Below are 16,661 nucleotides of genomic sequence, written 5' to 3'. Positions count from 1 at the left end.
TGGGTGTACGCCATCATGAGACTCACCACCCCAACATTGTTTGCCAACTGACCCTCCCTTCCCCTACGCTGCCCCTTGCCAGCTCAGAGAAGCCAGAGCGAACACAACGCCCCCCTTCCTTAACAAACAAAAAAGGGAGGAGTGTTGGCAATAATGGCGCCGATAGGTTTCTGTTCTTGCTGCACCCTTAAGCTTCTGTTTTCCAGGGTCACAGTCCTGCCTCAAGTCTAGCTTGAATCCTCCTTCTGCCCCAACCTCCAATCAGCATGGACCATAAGATCCTTCTCACGGAGGGGTGTTTAAGTCCCTGCCCCCCCTCCCGGGCTCTCTCCCTCTCCCACCCGGCAATAAAGAATCTCTTGGCCAGGCCACTCCTCTCCGCGTGGTCATTTGGGGCCTACATTTCCAACAATCTCTAAATAATTCTTTCATTGGTAGTTGTTGGAAATACTATTTAATTCCTTGTATTTTCTTAAAAACAAACATTTTAATTTAAAATCATGTGCTTAGGACTGGTACTGTAGCTCAGTGATACACTTGCTTAAAATGTGCAAGGCCCTGGATTCAATCCCCAGCACTATAAACAAAAGTATGTGAACTTTTATATAAAGCCTATGTATGAAATGATCTGAATTTCTTACTAGGAGCAAATCCAGATCATATTGGTGAATAAACATCATTCTTGCTATTGCAAACAGCTACTTAGGAAATTTGCTCCCAACTAACCTTATAAACAAATGAAGAACCATCTTCTAAAAATGAACACATTTATTTCTGTAAATATGTAAATTCCTCAGCAATTCTACAATGTCAAAATAAACTATTTCAATCTATATTTATAGATCAGAGTTGGGAGCAATTTCTCCATCCTTTATAAACAGCCTTGACTGCTTACTCTGAGTTCAAAACTGCCTCAAAATGTGTCATATTTTTGGTATACAAAAGGCATTCTAAAATTGTATTATGGAGTTACTGTGCTGGAAGAATGACCCATGCCATGCTTTGTTTACTGAATGTCAGATTTTCATTTGTATTACAGCTGTGTACCATAGCAGTTTCGGTTTTGTATGAAGGGCAACTAATGCACAAAACAGTCAAACCACAGAGCAGTAATTAGTCTGGAAAAGATCAAAGTGTGCTCTTCTAAATCCAGCCAATTTGCTCTGGGTGTGCAAAACCAATAGTCTTTCTTTTGCTAAGGTCTCTTATTAATTTTTGCTTTCGTTTGTGACAGAACACCTGCTTTACTATCAATCCAACATCTTGCTTTAAAAAAAATCCATTTTGATGCCACAAATGCAATTTCAATGGGTTTAGGAATAATAACCAGCTTCCCCCTCCCACTTCTAGGAAATAGAAACTTGAAAGTTTTCAGCATCTGTAAAGTGAAAGAAAGCAACTTAAGGCATAGCACTGTTTGGATTTGTGCACTAGAAAAGGCTGAAGAAGAGTGATCTCTAAATGTTTCTGCTTTTAAAAAGCTCCTCTATGTCAGTTGTCCTGCAGCAGATGGGCAACTGTTTCGAGGGTTTCCTCTTGCCCAACACCTAACAAAGTTCTGAGAGAAAAAAAAAATGTTTCTGCTTTTAGTGCTTTAAGCCAATGCTACCCTATCACTATATATTTACTGCTCTCTTCTTAGTGTGAGTTCTTTTTGTCCTTATTGTGGCTTTTCACCTAAAATTATTTAATGCCCCAAATTATTAATTAAATTTAATCAACATATCTCAGGATGAATATAAGCAGTAGTATCATTTGCTATTTTCTTGTCATAATTCTTGTGAGTGTGGAATGGCCGTTAAGGATGATGAATAAAACTTGTCACAGAAAATAAGAGAATAAATCTTGTAAAGGAGAAAAAGTAAAATGTCATCATTTGAAATACAATCTGGAGAGTGCTTTTGTTTTTCTTTTTTTGGTGAGAGGGTCTCATTATGTACTCACGTTGGCCTTGAAATCACTATGTAGATCAGGTTGATCTCAAAGTTTCAATCCTTCTGTTTCAGCCTCCTGAGTGCTGGGATCACAGGCGTGTACTACCATGCCTGGTGTAACTTTCCTGTTTTCACAATAAAATATTAAAATTGACTCTGTGTTATACTCCATTCCAAACATGTGTCAAATCTTTGTTTTGGTATCAATGTTGCTAACTAGATAGATATTAAAATAAAGCCAAGCAAAACAAAAAGTGTAATGATATGCATAATTAACATAATGAAGAGAAGCACATATTGGTAATTTACAATAATTGATTCATAAACAAGTGTGCAATGTCCATAGAATGACCGAATAGGTTCATTCTGGAAACATTTTTAATTGAACAGGAATGAAAAGCTTTTGAAAAGTGCCAAAATGATCATAGAACAAAGTTAAAGTACCTCTTTCTTCATATAACAAGTACATATCAGGCACTATCTCCTGACTTTTCTTTGATCTAACCACGACATATTAAATACACCTGAACTTCAGGGGTCTTCATCCTTACAGAATATTACTTGGTGTTTTACTAGAATTGTTGTTATCCCTGTAGTTCTGCATTCGTTTCCACTTGTCATTATTCAAGAGGCCAACTCTGAATATTTCAATATGTGTTGGGAGTAGGTTAAATGTATTTAACCTACATTTACAGCTGCTACTATATAAATACTTGAGAACTTGAGATTCAAATAAAATTTCATTGATACATTTCTCCAGCATTATCTAGGCCTTAACCCAAATCTCATTGTAACCCAACCCATTTAGCATTTAAAATTGCCTCAAGAAATGTACATGCAATCTCATTTAGAAAATTCTGAAAATGTTTAGACAGAATTAAAAGAAGATAAAGAGACTTTTTCCTAAAAAAGAAAAGAGACTTTTCCTAAAAGAAAAGAAAAGAAACTAATTTACAAACTAAGTTGGGGACCTGATTATCAATTTAGACTAAATTATTGAGAAGTAGGTTTATGAATCCTTGTAAAAGTAATTGTCTTTACTAATTCAGTAAGGCAAGAAAAGTTATAGAAAGTATAAAGCTTGAAAGGGACGAGATAATAGTGTCATTATTCTTAGATAACTTTTTTCAGAGCTAGAGATAGAATCCAGAACCTTGAGCACACCAGTAAGCCCTATTTCTATCACTGGACTATTCTCAGATAATTTGACATTTTTTCTTTCTTTCCTTTTTTTTTTTTTGCAAAGCTGAGAATAATTTGACATTTCTTTTTCACAGAAAATTTAAGAAAACAAACAGACTACTAAAATTAATGAAAGAAGCCAGGAATGTTGTTAGATTGAATCAAACAATGACAAGAACCAAACTATCAATGGAATTATTCTATACTTTTTCACCAACCTATTAAAAATTGACAGAAAATATGATGGCTTTTATTATATCAACAAACTTGAAGTATCTAGAAAGTGACCAAATGAAATGCAGAAAGCACCTATAGAAAAGTATTGATACTCTGTTAAAGGTTAAAGGAAACATGGCAGGTGCTGAAGCAATATGCATTGAATGAGTGAATGAACCTTGATATAGGGAGAGAAAAGGCATTCTCATGGATGAGAAGGTTAACATTATAACAATGATTTATTTTCAAGGTAGTTTGAGTATGGTCAAAAAAGATGTAAGGGGGAAAGAAATGGGATCAATGTGTAGTGTAAGTGCAATGACACCACCAACAAAAAACTAGTGGACATAAAGATACGGATGATGATAGGGGACCATGAGCTAAATTCAATACTGTGTGCTCGAGAGCCAGGAAGGGCAAAAAGTAATGACACAGAAGTTCAATTAACAGAAGCTGGAAAGTTCTTTTTTTTTTTTAATTGTCATATTATTGTTGTACTTAGGATACATTGTGACGTTTACAAAAGGTCTTACAATATATCTTAGTTAAATTCACCCCCTCCATCATTCTCCTCTATTCCCCTTTCCCCGCTTCCTTGAATAGTTTCAATAGGTCACACTTCCATTTTCATACTTCAGTACATACAGTTTTACCATATTTACCCTCCTACACCCTTTCCTTATATCCTCCCCCTCCCACTGGTATCAACCCCCAGACATGGCCTGTTTTACCTTCCTCTCTCTGTGTTTTGAAAGAAGACATTTTTATTTGTTTAAGATGAAACTGGAAAGTTTTGTAATCAGATAAAGCTGGAATTAATGGCTGACCTGCATGGTGGTGATCATTTTCTCAGAAAAGCTTGAAAAATCAATTGATAGCTGGGCCTGGTCGGTACACCAGTAATTGAAACACTCTGGAGGCTGGGGCAGGAGGATTGAGAGTTCAAGGCTAGTCTTAGTTATTAGCTGAGGTTCCTCTCCAAAAAAAAAAAAAGAAAAAAAAAAAAGGAAAATTTTTTGTGGATTTGCTTTAGTTTGATGAAATGAGATTACCGTCATGTTCAATAACTCAGTAGCAAAAGCTGTGTATATAGAGAAATGAATTTAAGGCATCATACATGAAAAAAATTTAAATGTTTAGTGTATTTTAATCTCAGTATGAATTAACAGAATGATAGAACTGACTCCTTTCAACAAAAAGTTAAAGAAAAATAATCTGCATTTAGGCTTCATAAATCAATAAAATATTATCAGTGACTCTCACCTTTTATTTATAACCTTAGCCTTCTGAAATCAGTATTTATCTCTCACAAACAACTCAAATTAAGCAGATTTATTAGCTTTTTCTTCTAAATCTGTTATTTTCTTGGTGCTTGTTGTCTTCTGGAAGGTCATGTCTTGGTGAATGCACCCCTCTTTTAAAACAGCGGTCCTGGGGTTTGAACTCAAGGCTTCATGCTTGCAAAGCAGGCACTCTATCACTTGAGCCACACCTCCACTCCACTTTGCTATGGCTATTTTGGAGATGGGGTCTTGTGGACACTTTGCCCCGGCTGGTTTTGAACTGTGGTCCTCCTGAGTAGCTAAGATCATAGGCACAAGCCACTGGCAGCCATCTTGAACATACCACTCTTAATGAAGTTACTTTTGCCCAAAACTGAAAGTCAAATCACCATAATTTCAAGTCTTTCCTTGGCTCTCATACAGTTGGCTTTGCAAGTTCTGTTCACTTTATCCACTGTTCATATCTGCTCTCCATCACTATTGTGTTGGTTTAAGACCAATTATCTCTATTGGATTGTCAAAATGTTTTCTTAAGTCATCTATCCCAAGCTCACATGGCTTTCTACTCTGCTTTTAGAAGCATACTTCCTAACACACAAATGCGGTCATGTTATTTCCCAGCTCTAAACTCTTGCTAAGTTTTCATTCAGCCTTTCCATTGTGTATATGGGTGCCCCATCTATAAGAATATTTGGAGTACACATACTCAATATGTGTGAGTTTATTGATTTTCTACATGATAACACACAAAAAGCAGAAGTATTAAAAGGGTGAGATACAATAAAAACTGAACTCAGCTGGGCATGGTTGTACATGCCTATAATCTCAGCACTTGGAAGGCTGAGGCAAGAAGATTGTGCATTAGAAGCAAGCCTGTTCAAGTTCAAGGGCAGCCTGGACTACATAATGGTCTCAAAAAACCAAGGGTTGTGGGCTGGGATGTAGCTCGGTGGTACAGCGCTTGCCTAGCATGTGTGAGGCCCTGGGTTCGATCCCAGCACCAAAAAAAACCAAGGTTTGGGGATGTAGCCTGTGCAAGTCCATGAGTTTGACACTAAGAACTATACAGAAAAAAATTGAACTCATTAAAAATTTTATTTATAGACCAGATTAAAAATAGCTAGCCTGTTTTTGCAATGTATTTAAATATGTGAATTTAAAAAAACTTGGCTTGCTTTTTTATATAGTGATTCAAAGTTCAGTTTATTTTGATATTTTTGATTGCTGTGGTGTTAAACACAGGATACCTCAAAAATAAATAGAAGAAGTGCTTCTTTGGCTGTATCTAAAACACAATTTTTACTTTTTAGTACCATTCAATTATTCAAACTTTTCCCTTGAAGATTCACATTCCTTTATTTCAGTGGTTGTTCTGTGAACTGAGGGATTACATTTCAATATGTTTAACTGCAACAAACCCCCCTAGAAACTTTTTACAAAATTTTAGAATAACTTAGAAAATTTTTCTCCTACCCTGTTTTTGGTAATGAAATCACAGAATAATGACATTTTGGTTATGTAATACATTTTTTTTCCTTTTAAGAGACAGGGTGTTGCTATGTTGCTGAGGCTGGTCTCCAGTGCCTGGGCTTCAGCCATCCCCTGCCTCAGCCTCCCACATAGCTGGGATTAATGTGCCACTGTGCCCAGCTTTATACATTTTAATTAGATGCTGTTTTAGGTTGCATTCCCAAAGAAGAAGTTGAGGTAAGGATTCAAGTGTAAGTACTTTATTTGGGAGGAAGCGGTCTGAGGAAGCATAGATAGGAAATGGCAGAAGTGAATAAAGGAAGGGGATGAAGTCGTAAAAGCAGTGTTATCAAGCAGGTTTATGCCATGTGCAACTGGGAGCTCAGGCACAATGACTTCTCCACCTCTCAGGTATCATGAGTTAGTCACCCCACACTTCTGGCCTCTTTGTGGGCTTAGAGAGAGCCCTCAGGTGGAGAGATACAGGTATTGCAGCAAGATGTAGCTACGTGGCACAGGGACAATCTGCACAGAGGAATGTGCATGGTGTGTTATGGTCATCTTGTAGCTTTAGGGCTGTTTGGTCATGTTTCCTAAGGCAGAATAAACAAGATTTATTTATTTTTGGTGCTGGGCTCAAACCCAGACTTCATGCATGTTAGACAAAGTGCTCTACCATTGAGCTACACTCACCAAAGTTTTTGGTGCTTGGTAGTTGACTCAGGGCCTTGTGCTTGCTAGGCAGATGCCCTACCAGGTGGGAGTCTGTCACAACCACCACTCCCCTTTTTGCATTAGTTATTTTTGAGATAGGGTCTTGCTTTAGGCCTGGGCAGGTCTGGATTGTTATCCTCCAAATGGCTGGGTTGAAATAGTCTGAACAGATAGCCTCCATGAGCAGGCTGAACAAGGGCTTCAAGCATCTGGAGTGATCATGGTGAGTGGAGGAGAATTTAGATGGTTTGAGAATTTGGATTGGATTGTAAACAGCTGAGCTGAGATTTGAACTCCCATTGGTTGGGATAGGGTCTCGTGAACTTTTTGCCTGGGCTTTCCTCAAACCATGATCTCCTGATTTCCGGCTCCTGAGTATTGAGGATTACAGGCTTGAGCCACAGTGCTCAGCCTCAGAACAAGTGTTTTTAACCAAAGTTAGGCATATTTTGTCTTTTACTATTAAGTAAAAACCCTGTAAAAGATACTTCAAATTCAGTAAAATTCTGCAAGGTCTTCATAGCCCAGAGACTATTTTAAATAGTCTGAATTCTTAGTATTTTTACCTAGCAAAGAGATGATACAAGCAGCTTATAATTCTAGCTACTCAGGAGGCAGAGATCAGGAGGATTATGGTTCAAGGTCAGTCTGGGCAAATAGTTTGTGAGACTCTATCTAGAAAATATCTAACACACACACAAAAAAAGGTTGACAGAGTGGCTCAAGTGTTAGAGCATCCGCCTAGAAAGTGTGAGGCCCTGAGTTCAAACCCCAGTACCACCAAAAAAGAAAATAAAAAAAGAGAGAGAGTTGATCCAAGGAGCTGAAGGATCAGCTCTGGCCTTTCTGAGTTCCTGTTGTGCTTACCCTATTCAAATTGTCTTCAGCCTGTCATTTCTCTGGAGAGATCTTTTTAAGTCACTTGTCTATTTCAAAAGACTGATTTAGTTTAAATGAGATAATATAATTCATCTCTATTTAGTTGGACACCATAAAATGTAACGTTAATAATAATAATGACGATGGTGATGATGAGAAATTAGCAACAGGGGTGGAAAGCTGCCTTGTTCTCCACATTGAGGACTACTCATTTTCCTGGAGGATGTCACATGAGCTTACTCCGTAGGACATGTGACAGTTTGACACATTCATACCTACTGGGGTTGCTATTGTCAATGCAAATGAAACCTCGGTGAAACAATGTTTTCCTAACGTTTTATTTTTGAAAATAAAAGTTCCAATATTTTATCCCAATGGATCATTTGCGCATCCTCCATGGTTTGTGCACCCCAGTTTGGGGACCACTAGACTGCAGGACAAAATTCAGTTGCCTTAACATGGAATACACCCACTTCCTTTATTTGGTCCTTGCCTACCTCTTTAGTCTCAGCTCTTGCCTGGTGGTGCCTCATATCTTGCATTCTAGCTGTAACGAACCTTTCGAATTTCCCTGGGTTTATCATGTTGAATTATATGTTGGAGCCTTTACTCACACTACTGCTTCTGTTCAGAAATTTCTGTCACTACCTGGTAACACCTCCTCTATAAAATTTTCACTGGCCCTATTTCAAACCCCAGGGAATGAAAACACCCTCTTTGGAATACTACTGTATTTATTCTTAGCCTTATCCATTAGCCTTTCTGCTAACATATTTGCTAGCATTCTTGGCTCCTCTTAGACTACTGTCTCCTGGAAATCAAAGATGTCTGATTTATCTTTGTGTCTCCAGCACAGAGACCTAATCAGGAGTGTAATCGTGCTGGCTGAATTAACTATGGAGGTGATACTGCATTGGTCAGCCAGAGGGGAGGATTATGTTTAGTTCTGGTGCCTCTTGAAGAAGGACTTAGAAAACTGATGTGTACCCAGAGGGAAGAATTCCAAACAATGTCAAGAGAGCAGTTCAGGCCTGGGACCAATGTATAGAAGAATCACAGGGAAGAGGGATTTGGTTTTGATATAAGAAAGAATTATCTAACAATTAAGAGCTGCTTGAACATAGGATGAATGGCTTTGGAGTATGGTGAGTTTCTTGCTCCTGGAGGTGTTGAAATAGCCTGAATAACCTCCTTGCCTCCTTGAGCAGGCTGAACAAGGGCTTAACGCATCCTGAGATCACGGTGAGTGGGGAAGAATTTAGATAATCTTTGGCTAGTAAACAATTGAGCTGACATATAAACCCATTCGGTATGTCTAGTGATAGGTCTAAACTTTAACAGATATTGTTTAAAAGAAAAGCAGTTGAGGACACTTTAAGTAAACAATTCCTCTGTAATCCTGAGTCTCTGGATCTAGGTGTGACACAGTAGTAATGCTGCCTTGCGTCCTCACAAGTCACGTGGTACTAAAGGCTACACAGGTCTTTGAGCAAGTACGGATGCTATTTTTCCTTGTGAGTGTAACTACAGCCACCTGGCTCAAGGTCTCTGTTCATTTTAGAAGTACTCTACTTTCACCTTGTTCAACCTGAGATTGAACATTTATAGTGTGAGGACTCATAACGACGTCATGCCTCCTGGGCGTTGAAACTGTAATCTTCCATATAGGTAGGGTTAGTTGCCTGAGACAGAATTTTAAAGTATGATATTGAGCCAATTAAACTTAACTCAGGATATAAAGAGTAAGCACATACTATAGGTTGAACACTATATGCAGTATAAAATAATCTAACTATACTACCTTTATGAATATAATACCATATGAATCTTACCAGATACTAACGGAGCTTCAGTGAGGCTGATGAAACTTATCTAAATGTGGTGAGCTGATTGGTTTCAGAACCTGGACCACAATGCATTTGCCTCTAATTGCATTTCTAGGGCTTCTCCATTTTACTGTAACTGCCTAGACAGTAGAAGACTTTGCCCCTGCCGTGAAGGACTTTTGCAGCCTCATAAAGTGATAAGACATATTCATAAAACAACTGGAGAACAACAAAAGTAAAAAAATGAAAGCAACATGTGCATTGTATTGAAAGGTCAAGAAGTGAGAAATCACAGGCTAGAGAGTATGGAAAGTCATCCCAGGCCAGAAGATGTGGAAACTTCTGTTAACAGCAACTCTGAAAATAGTTTTGGAAGACAATGAGGTAAAAATTTTTTCTTTGTTTTGCAAAGTGCATGTTGGCTCTTTGTCTACATTCACCAGTGCCTTTCCTTGTCTTTTATTTCTTTTTAGTTTTACTACTCCATTATACTGGCCAATAGAACACAAGCATCTAATTGCAGCAAATTCTTATACATTCCAAGTTACCCCCACAAACCAGGTCACCATGGTAACTAAACAAAAAGGGACTAGGAAACAGAAGTGAAGTATTTACTCAGTGTCTGATGGTTCTCTGTGCCATTTTCTTAGGCCTGTTGCTGGCTTTCTTTTAGGTTTGGGCGCAAGTCACTGCTTAGTTTTTAAGCTGTTAAAAGGTTGAAAACTTTATCAGATCTTTTCATATAGAAAAGTACACTAAGCAGTGATGCTAACTCATGGGTTTTTAAATACATGAATCTTACTTAGAAATGTTGATTAATTATAGTTAGTTCGGTGGCTATGCATCTCCTGCCAATAGAATTCAAAAGAACCGAAGGGTGATAGTAACAAGTCTTAAGAATGATACAAGAAAAGGAGGTGATGTGGATTTGAAATAATTTCATTAAGGGACTTGCTACTTGTTTTTGCCACATCCATATAATAGTATAGACTAACAAATGACACAGAGATCCCATTGCTAAATGTTCTGTGTCTTTCACAAATAGATTATGTTAATAAATCTGCTGTACTCTAGCTAGTTTTAATCCTTTGGTAAAGGAAGATTTTGATAATGAAACAGAAAACCATTTAGGCTCATAAAATATGCCTAACATTTCTGGATTGGGGAATAGGACCACTCTCTTCATCTTTACTATTGTCTTGGTACCTCTTTGAAGTGCAAAATCATTACAACTTCAAAGACGGTCCAGGAAGATGGCAGCTGTAGCATGTGGCAAGCTCTGGAGGTATAGACAAATGTGCCTCATGTCACCAGGTGGTAGGTTCACTAGGGAACTTGGCATAATTGGCTTTTTTTCTTTCTTAAAGACAAAATCCGTGCACAATAAATTGCTTCACCTAGCACTTGCTTTTGAAGATCGCACTATGTATATCTTGCTAAAAAGTGATTCTATGATGTAAATGTTATTTGTTGGAGAAGAAAACAAAGTGAGGTGCTTGTTTAGAAGCTTAGAAGGCAGGAGGGGAGACGTTATTACATAAAAGAAAAGATCTTCTATGGAATATTGATGCTCTGGGATACAGATCCACCCATGTGCACATCTAGAATGAGCTGGTGGAACTAAAATACCATCTTGGCATCTTTTTTAGTTTGTTCTCTTAATCCACCAGTCGAGTGTGGGATATTTGGAGCCAGATTTCCTTTCAATGAAGGGATTTGCCTCATAAGAGTAGAGTTTACAAAAAGCCAAACTAATGCTACTTTAGAGTGAAAAGGAAGAAAGGTAAAATATATAATACAGTTTTTCCATGTGAGGGAATGATAAGCACTCTAACCATGATAAAATACATAGAAGAGTGTTGTTCACTAAGGGTATTTGTTCTGATGCACCAAACAAGATCCAGGACTGGCTGTGTGGCTCAAGTGATAGAATACCTGCTCTGTAGGTGTCAAGTCCTGAGTTCAAACCCCAGTCCCAAAACGTGATCTATACTGTTTTTGTTTTGGGGAGATAAACATCTAATCCCTCTGCCTTCTGAACCTGCTGCTTATGTGAGGGGCTATAACACAGCTTCATAGCATTATCAGCATCTTCCTGCCATTGTAACCAGAGAGGTAGAATTTGATGCTGCTGGAGTTTAAACCCAGGTCCTCATGCTTGCTAAGCAGGCACTCTACCACTTGAGCCACTCTGCCAATTCAGTAGTTAATTCTTATTTGGAATATGTCTATGTCCAGCCTCTTACTTCAATCATTCATAGAAAGGAGGTGGTATGTTTGAATGACTTTTTTTTTTTTTCATTTTTCTTTTATTAGTCATATGTGCATACAAGGCTTGGTTCATTTCTCCCCCTTGCCCCCACCCCCTCCCTTACCACCCACTCCACCCCCTCCCGCTCCCCCCCTCAATACCCAGCAGAAACTATTTTGCTCTTATCTCTAATTTTGTTGTAGAGAGAGTATAAGCAATAATAGGAAGGACCAAGGGGTTTTGCTGGTTGAGATAAGGATAGCTATACAGGGCATTGACTCACATTGATTTCCTGTGCGTGGGTGTTACCTTCTAGGTTAATTCTTTTTGATTTAACCTTTTCTCTAGTTCCTGGTCCCCTTTTCCTATTGGCCTCAGTTGCTTTAAGGTACCTGCTTTAGTTTCTCTGCATTAAGGGCAACGAATGCTAGCTAGTTTTTTAGGTGTCTTACCTATCCTCACCCCTCCCTTGTGTGCTCTCGCTTTTATCATGTGCTCATAGTCCAATCCCCTTGTTGTGTTTGCCCTTGATCTAATGTCCACATATGAGGGAGAACATACGATTTTTGGTCTTTTGAGTTGAATGACTTTTTTAAATGTAGCCCAGCTACATTAAAAATTCTCCATCCTCCTGCCTCAGATTCCTGAGTAGCTGGAATCACAGGTGAGTGCTGGCTCTTGAGCAGTTTTTTGGAGCTAGGATCCAACAAGGACAATGGTGATAACCTGGAGCTAGATTTTGCTCTGAGGAGGTGGGTTGGCAGATGTATTCCTATCCTTAATCCCTGCATCTGACAATCCATGCACAGAAAAGTCATTAAGGGCCTGACAAACACTGCCAAAAGAATCTTGCAAACAGTTCTTTACTGAAATTAGGGAAATTGGGAAAGTAATTTTGTCCTCTGTCTATCTCTAGTAAAAAATGTAGGCTGGTGAGTAAAGGGATTTTTCTAAATCCCTTTTTGACTTCTTCATAGCAGCATTTGCATGGTTGGTTGTCTAACGGGTATGAAATGATTGATTCTGACTTTTCCTCACTTAGTAAAAATTCATTCATTGCTCCATTTCTGTCCAATGAACAAAATGCTAACAGCTTTACTTGGGGTGTAGTCACAATTAATAGTTTCAAGTGTCTGAAAAATTGATTTACAGTCCTCATTAAGTGTCTGAAGGAGCATTTAAAAAATTACCTCCTTCTCCAATCTCCACCCCTGCAAATCCCCCAAACCCGATGGACTTTACTTCATTTGCTTGCATAAAGAATGTAGTAGGATGACCTGAGCTGCTTTTCATTTTTTCACTTGTTAGCCTGAGTCTGGTGAGCTTGTCAATAGTTCCCTGAAGTATCCAAAGGAATCCTCTTTCTCTGGCTTTTTCTCTTCCACAGGGCCCATTGTATCTATTAGCCTGTCTTAGAGAAAGAAGAGATATCCCTGACATGGTCTAACTTTTATAAAGTCAAGGATGCCTTCAAAAGCAGTTTGGGCAACTGGGGGAGGGAGAACAGGAAAGGAGATGACAGGGAGGAAGCAAGGAATCAGAAACAAAGGGACAGCTGCGGATTGGCCCATTCTTTCTGGGCATTCTGCCCAGCTTGTGAAGAAAGTAAAAAAAAAATTATCAGGCTCTGACTTCTTAAGCTGATTTGCATTAAAAAAACAAAGGTAAAAGAAATAATGCAAGCCAGGTGGTTAGGTACTAACCCTATCTGATTTTCACTAATGTTTCTTTCTTTCTTTTTATTATCGTTTTGGTGGTACTGGGGTTTGCACTCAGGGTCTTGAGCTTGCTGGGTGCATGCTCTGCCACTGAGCCACACTCCCAGTCCCTTATGTTTATTTTTTAAAAAAGGACCACTATATTCTTCATTCAGCAATGATGGAATTCAGGACATGCTACCTTGGCATTTAAGACAACAGCAGAGCAGAAGGGTTATCCTCACCTTCCCATAACTGAACCACCTTTCTCTTCTGACGCAGATGATAAAACTTAAGACTTTGCTGACCTCTGCTTGGAGTAGGTCAAAGCCCTTCAGTTGAGGGGTGCTCCCTATATTTGTGTCTTATTTCTGAAGACACAGATGATACTGGATGTGAGGAAACTTTCACCCTAGAAAGTTTTATTATAGAAATAAAAGCTGAGGATAGAGAATGAGTTCTCAGGTGAAAGTTTTAATTGGGAAGCAAAAGGGGTGAAGGAAAAGGGGATGTCAGCACTGATTCTGAAAGATTCAGACAGTCTGGGACAGAACACTCACTGTCTCAGTTGAAGGAGTAATCTGTGGTCTGGTAATTTTTGTTAGTCATGAGGATGGTATTTTAAAGAAATGTTTTCTTCATGGTTTAAGGAAATTTTCCTATGTACAGAACAGAGCAGTGAGCAATTGTCTTTGGAGATACCATGGCCCCTGCACCTGGTGTTTTTGTTTTTGTTCTTTCTCTTGTGATAAGATGAGGGGATAAAGGATAGGCACAGACATTGTTGAAAAGGCAGGAAGGAATTCTTGGTGGGAACGAGTTTACAGGTTAAGGGAGAACTATCTTCTTTTGTCTCCATGAAAGGTCCCATTTCTATTTTTCAGTATCAGAAAAGAATCTGAATGAACAAGGCATGCTAAGTACCACCTCTTATCACCATTAGATCATAATTTTTAGCCAATTATACTTCCCCATGGTTATCCACTTCCTCATCAAATCTAGCATAAAAAATACACAGGTTTGCCTGCTGCTTTGAAGTTTCCTATGTCATGTAAAACTTACATTAAGTCAATATATATGGTTTTATCTTTTGGTATAGAGAGCTCAGCCATGAGCATAAGATATGTGAGGGAAAAATATTTCTCTTCCCTACAAAGGAACCAAAATGGGTAAGCTATGGTATCACATGGTTGTAGTTTCTTGGACCAAGACCTAAATACCCAGCTAAAGGAGTGAGGGCTTTACTGACATCAGTTTTCACAAGAAGCCATAGAGTTTTAAATTTTAAACTTATATCTGAAACAGTTTTGAGTAAAGTATGTTTAATAAGGAAGAAATTATGGAGAGAAGAAATTGACTAATTTGGATTTTTTTCCTGGTGTCCAAATTCAATCCTCTATTACTATTGTTGTACTGGGGGTACAATGTGACATTTACAAAAGTTCTTACACTATATCATAGTTGAATTCACACCTCTACCATTCTCCTTTATTTCCCCTTTCCCCCATTCCTGGAATAATTTCAATATACATGATATTTCTACCATCTTCAGCCTCCTACATCCTTTTCCCACATCCTCCCCCTTTCCACTGGTACCAACCCCTAGACAGGACCTATTTTGCCTCTTCCAGTTTTGTAAAAAAAAAAAAAATGACATTTTTGTTTGTTTAAGATAGATACACAGAGAGTTTCCTTGTGACATTTCCATGTATATATGTATTATAACCTGAATTGGTTCATCTCCTCTATTTTTCTCCTTTCTACCTTTGGTTCCCTTCTTTGGTGATTTCAATAGTTTTAAAGATTCTATATTCATTCTTGTATAAGAAGTACATCAATCATATTCATCTTCTTAACTTCCTTCTTTTACCCTCCCTCTCTCATTAGTGACCTCCCCTTAGTGTGACGTGTTTTTCATAATATTGCTGTATTTGTATTAGTTCTATATTCCACGTATGAGGGAGAACATGTAGTTTTTGACCTTCTGAACCTGGCTAACTTCACTTACGATGATGTTCTCCTGGTCTATCCATTTACTTGCAAATGACAAAATTTCATTCTTCTTTGTGACTGAATAAAACTCCTGTATATAAATACTACATTTTGGATTTTGTTTTTAATAATTGGCTAGTTGTTTTTCTTACTGACATCTTTCATACCAACTATTTAATTTTCTCATAGAACTGAGGGCAAAATTCCACTTCTGAGTAACAGAAGGTTGAAGATTACTTATTAGTTTTTTAAATAACTGTTTTTGAGTATAAAAATAACCCATGTCCATTATGGAAAAATAGGGATAAGAAATGAATTTGACATTACACAAACATCATAAATAACTTACAAGGCCTCCTTTATTTGTTTATAATTAATCTGACCTAAGGCAAAGAAAAGGAAAATATTAGTGAAATCTGAAGGTAAGGGGCAGTGAAGGGAAAAATGCCTATAAAGGAAAATGAAAAAAATGAGTCTTAGAGCGAGTTAGAGGCTATGGGATACCTCTTGGGTCTGAGAACTGCTGATCGTGAATTTTATTTATTATAAACCTTTGACATATGTAACAGGATTGCATATTGTAATGCTCCAAGGAGGCTCCTCTAAGACAACTGCCCAGTGCTACCAATGGTTTGGTGACCAGATGTAACAAGGAACAGGAAGACCCCTCTGTAGGGGCTACATAATGTAGGCCCCAGAGAATTCCCTCTACAAAAATTATCCTTTTAAAAACTAGATCAAACCTTAAAAGCAACTGAGGCCAACAGGAGAAGGGGACCAGGAACTAGAGAAAAGATTAGATCAAGAAGAATTAATTTAGAAGGTAACACACATGCACAGGAAATCAATGTGAGTCAACTCCCTGTATAGCTATCCTTATCTCAACTAGCAAAAACCCTTGTTCCTTCCTATTATTGCTTATACTCTCTCTACAACAAAATTAGAGATGAGGGCAAAATAGTTTCTGCTGGGTATTGAGAGGGGGGAGAGGAAGGGGGCAGAGTGGGTGGTAAGGGAGAGGGTGGGGGCAGGGGGGAGAAATGACCCAAGCATTATATGTACATATGAATAAAAAAAAAAAACTGTGTGTGTATGTCATTTAGGCCAACCAGACTATAATGTTCTATTATAGCAATCCCAAGAAAGACAGATATTCTTTTTAGTAAAGCATGTGTTCAAGACTTTAGGGCCTGTTTTAAACTGAGTTGTCTTTTTCT

The 16,661-nt window shown here is 38.1% G+C and overlaps 1 pseudogene; it reads right to left on the bottom strand.

Annotated features, from left to right (window-relative positions):
- The window catches only part of LOC141421405 (uncharacterized), a 76,742-nt pseudogene extending 63,547 nt beyond the window's left edge, over window positions 1-13,195 (bottom strand).
- Window positions 13,196-16,661: the final 3,466 nt, after the last annotated feature.

The sequence above is a fragment of the Castor canadensis genome, chromosome 3, assembly GCF_047511655.1.
Source record: "Castor canadensis chromosome 3, mCasCan1.hap1v2, whole genome shotgun sequence".
NCBI classification, from domain to species: Eukaryota; Metazoa; Chordata; class Mammalia; order Rodentia; family Castoridae; genus Castor; species Castor canadensis.
Note: the sequence above shows the minus strand (reverse complement) of the source record. Positions and strands in the feature narration are given on the sequence as shown.